The sequence below is a fragment of the Buceros rhinoceros genome, unplaced genomic scaffold (assembly GCF_000710305.1).
Source record: "Buceros rhinoceros silvestris isolate BGI_N320 unplaced genomic scaffold, ASM71030v1 scaffold7722, whole genome shotgun sequence".
Lineage (NCBI taxonomy): Eukaryota > Metazoa > Chordata > Aves > Bucerotiformes > Bucerotidae > Buceros > Buceros rhinoceros.
The window spans coordinates 23,786-29,011 of NW_010397137.1; positions in this window are offsets into that span (position 1 = coordinate 23,786).

Below are 5,226 nucleotides of genomic sequence, written 5' to 3' on the forward strand. Positions count from 1 at the left end.
CTCCCTGCCATCACCTCATGGTGGCCAAATTTGGGACATACCTGTCCTGTATGAACTGGGACAGCAGCAACTCATTGCCTGCTGCTCAGTAGCTGCAGTACCTCAAGTACTTGGGCAAACAAACCCCGGGAGCATTTGGAGCAACCCTGGCAGAGAGAGGATCCAATTCCTTCAAACATCAAAAAGGTTTGAGTCTCAGCAAGTTTAAAAGAAAATCCATTCTTGGCAGCTTGCTATTGTCCTGGGGACTGTATGCCCTGAACGATGCTGATAGCGATACGGCATAAGCAAGGAAGAGGCTACTTTCAGGAAACCTATGCTAAGCTTTAAATAGAGCTCAGACCACATTGCAGGGCTTTGAGCACAGCCAACAGTCTATGCCAAGTGCATCTCTGCCATGCCTTGGAGGCTGGGTACTCTCATTGGTTTGGTCCAAAAAAGAGCACTCAGTTCAGTGGATGGAGCCATAGCAGAGGTGGGAGGGAGTTGAAGCCCACATCTCTTGCTTTGTCTCTGGAGTGTTTTCAATAGTGTCGGTGGTCCATAAAACCTTGGAGGGGATTGAAACTTTCATGCCAGGGAGAAGAGTGGTGGAAGCACCTTTCTCTCTCCTGCTGGCTGGAAATGCCCCAGAAATGGCGATTAGTGTAGATGTGTGACGGCAGACTCAGTTTAGCCCATTGCCAAGATCAGGCCTGCGAGCATAGCCCCCTGAGCACCTCAGTCCTTACCCATAAATCTACATCCATTGTCTTCATCTCTGGGACACAGAGGCCAGTTAGACACCTGGAGGCTTAGTGAGATACATCCATCTCATGGTCAGGAGCTGCTGCATGCTGCACCTAATGTTCACAGCTTCTGTGGAGTTGATGTGGAAGGACTCCACATAGGTGCACCATATCTAATAGTAGAGTCACTCTGTCAGTTCCCAGCTACCATACTTCTGTGCGTAGATATTTCTAAATAGAGAATACTGTGCTTGAAATGACCTGGCTGCTGTCTGTATACTGTGGTCTGGAGCATGTAAATTAGCAGTGTGAGAGTACCTCAGATGATGATGCTTCATCCCTGCACTCCCTGGGAGAAGCACTGAGCCCAATTTCATCTCTGCAGGCACGAGCATTGCATAGGAGGTGTTGTTGGGTTTTGGCTGTGTCTTTTAAAAGATGTACAAACTAATAGGGGGAAGCTGGGGGTTGTCTGTTTTAACCCTGTGACCGTTCGGGAGAAATACTGCTCTGCCTTTGCTCCCTAGACTGTAACATTCGCTCTTCGTGCCAAGCAAACCAATTGGGAATTCAAAGAGATCTCCCTGTCAGCTACCCAGCATAGTGCATGTCCCTGGTTTGGGGGACCAGCCATAGTCATGGTGAGCCCTTCATCTGGAGGATTATATCAGGTTTGCTTGGTGATGTGCTGCTTGTAGCTTGCATTGATGATGCACAGTGCTTAGGAAGCTTGGTGGTGGACTGAAGGAAGTTCAGCCTAGACTGTGCCTAACTTGACCATGCTGCATAAAATGAGAGGTTGGGCTCAACAGTGCTCGCAGTCATTTTCTCTCCGGACAGCCTAGAGCTCAGGCTAGGGCCATGTCTGAAAAAGGTGCTTGCATGTAGATAAGGGATAATACTCAAACCAGAACTTGCACTCAGGCCAGACCAGCAGTGATGTAGCCGAGGTTTTTCCTTACTACTATACGCTGGCTACAAATGGAACTTTTCTGTCAGGTGTGTTGTTGGGTTTTGATTTTTTTGGTTTGTGTTGTTTTATTTTTCCCCCTAGCTCTGGCCTCTTTCAGAGACTTTGAGCATCTAATGAGAGCTAGTTCCTGACACCTCAACTGCCTTTCTGAAGCCCCGATGCACTTGACTGAATTATTTTACCATCCGTAATAAATAAAGCAATTTCTCACACTGCGTTGTGGTCTCTGTATTGGTGCGGTGGAGGTAGACCAGTGAAACTTGAGAGATACTGGTTGCACTCAATGCTGCAAAATTTCAGCACACAATACTTAAGAGCCCTATTTTCTGTGAGAAATACTGAAAGCAAGCTCCTTATGAAAAAAAATAGACATCAATGTCCTGCTGTAGATATTGTTATTTGGTAAACGTGTTCACAGGAAAACCACTGATGAGCAAGGCTCAAAAGGGGGAATTTGACTCAGCAAGCCTCAGGAAAGTTAGATTTCTGGCCATCACCTCTTCAGAACTTTTTGATCTTCCTTCTGATGTAGCTAAAATCACTACAGAACAGTAGTGTATTTTGTCATAACTGTCATCTCTTGAAAATGACCTCACCCACTCTCATTTCTGGGGCTCTTGCTTTCTTTTCTTTTAATACTCCCTGATGCTGCAGAGGTCTGGGTAACAGGGAAGGACACAGTTAGCTGTTTTAGGTTGCTTTGGGCTTTTAACACCTGCCTTTTCCCCTTCCTCCTCCTCCTCCAGAGAAAATGAGAGGTTTCCCCATACTGTGCAGCAGAATGCAACAGCAGAGGTCTCCTAGGCTCCTTCTTCGCTGGCAGTTTGTGTATGTGCTCCCAGGCACCTCCTGCAAACTGTTACTGATGATGATGGAGGGGTGGGTCACCGAGTGATTTGAGGTCAGGCAGTCCCTCCAGAGGCACAGAAAGATGGGCTCTGTTGACTTTAATTGTAGCTGCAGCTGAGCAGCAGAGGTTGGCATACAACTGGAGGGATCACTGAGCCAGCAAGAAGATCTTGCAGCAGAGATCTGTGCTCATCCTCCCCGGCACAGAGGGGAGGATGAGCACTGCTCTGTCCTGATGTAAAACTATCACGGTTGGCTGGCTGCAAAAAGTCTTGCGTAAACTTCAAAAGGTAGACACAAATGCATGTTCTCAGCTGGGTATCTAAAATGGAGCAAATAATGTCTATTTAGACCAAAGGGATTTTTTTTTTAATGGACTTGAAAATGTTTTGTGGCTTTTGAACAGTTTGCTTGTAAAGTTCATCTTACAATACCTGTTTTTGGACTTAGCTCAAAAATACCTCAAAATTTTGAGGTCTGGGCCTGGATTTTCCACTAGTGTTCCTTTTTAAGAAGACTTTCTCACTGCAGTAAAAGCTTGCACCTCTGCCCTGCAGCTCTGACTCCTCCCTCTCCAGATGGACACTGCTCTTAACCATCGCTGCAAATAGGTTTGGGGAAGGGATTGATTGGAAGTGAGTTACAAAATAATACAGTTGCAACTGATTTTAATTGGTTTTTGGTTAAATGCTTTTTAAAAATGGATCAAGATTTGAATTTTCTTTTATTATTTAAATTTGAAAAGTCTCGGGACCATGTTTCCCTGGAGATGTACTGATGGTTACCAGGTCTCCATGTGCTTTACAAAGTTGGTGGCTCAGGAATGAACCTGAACCTGAGTTGTAGCTCAGGAATGGAAGGGCAGAGATGGGCAGGTCACCCAGGGGTTGAGCTGGGTGTCCTGAGATCTAGGCTTATGCTCTAACTCTGAACTCCCCAATACAGGCTGCTCAAGCTCGTGGGTGTGTTCTCCTGCAGATTATGAGCTCTGTACCCCAGACTAGAAAGCACCTTTTGCAGTGAGCAGGTGGAAGAACTGCTGTGGCTGTGCTTTCACTTTGGCCAGAGCTCCATCTCTCTTGGAGAGCAAAGGCTCGAGTAAAGAGCAACTTTGGCCCCTGCTGAAAAAGAGAGTGGGCATAAGGGCTGAGCAGAAGGGGAGGGGGAGTTTGCAGCTGGGTAAGGAGGTAGTTTCTAAGGATGGATGAGAAGGAAAGGGTGGAGAAAGGGGTGTCCAAGGTTGAGTGGGAGATAAAAGCGGTCTGGAAAACTTTACAAGAAGCTGAAGGAATCCTTGGAGGAAAAAAAATAAGAGATGACTTGCTCCAACCATTAGGGGATGGTACCTCTAATGCTGGTAGTGATTAGCTGCCTGAAGCCCTGAGGGTAAAGAAATGCCTCTATCATGTAGAAGAGCTCACTGTTGTCAGGCTGGTAATGATGACATGTAGTTAGCAGATGGGATGAGATGTAGATAGGAGATGCAGTGGGTTCCTGGACTGTGGCTGGTTACTGCTGGCACTCTGAATGTTCCCAACAGTTTGCAGGGAGCAGGCCATGCAGTGCCCAGCTGGGAACACCTCAGTGTGGTAGCAATGGGACCACAGAGGGAGCCTTTTACTCCCAAAGGAGCTCTGTTGCCAGTGCTGGAGAAAGGAGCTGGTATGGGGCCCAGGGCTGCAGGGATTAATGTGTTTTCAGGGGCTGCCACAAAGCTGCAAACGTTACATCCACCGTAGGCATAGTCTTACTCAAGATGACTCTAACTGAAAGGCAACAATGAATGGAAAAAATCCCCCTTGTGTTTTGCAGCATGGTGAATTAGCAGGATCATTCTGTGAAGCCAGTTTCACTTTCTTTAATATAGGTCAGTCTTGCCTGTGCACTGAAGGCTCGAGTAAAGAGCAACCAGAAAGCTGAACCATCCCTTCCTACCCCTTTCCATTCGACTCACTCACATATCCTTCCAAAAGAGAAATCTAAATCACAGAGAGGTGGGGATGGACTGTTACAGTAGAGTCTAGAAGAACATAGAAGAAGAACATTTATAAGCATCACAATCAGCATTCCTCTGAGACAGAACTGCTTTAATTCCTCTAAATATCATGTAACTCACGGTTGAGACGAGGCGTGTGCAATACAGTGTCATTTGCCTACAGACTAGGAATAGTCTGCAATAGTGTCATTTGCCTAACAGTCCTCCTTAGGGTGTATTCAACGGATGCTGTAGGACACCAGCAGTGTCACAGAGCCCTTTGCCACTGTCACTCCTGGTGCCTTCTTGTGTTCCCCATATCCGCTTGGTTGGTGGCTGCCTCTGAATTCAGCCTTTGGGCAACTAAGCCTTTCTCTCAGCTGCTCCTCCCCATAACCCATGCTGTTGTTCACATGATTTTTAGTGAGATATCACATCTGAAAAATGTGGGATCTGGAAAAAAGAACGGGTGTTTGAACCATAGTTGAAAATTCCATTCTGTCCCAAAGCATCCTGTGTGTCGGATGCATCCATCAGTCTTCTGGAGATATTTTCTAGGACTTACACATAGAAGCAGCATTACATGGAAGGAAAATCTAAAGAATTTAGAGAAGTTACTGGAAGTCTAGATATTAAAAATCTAAATCTGAAAGCTGGGCTGGAAATCTAAAGGAGAATAAACACTTGAGAGTGCAGTTCAG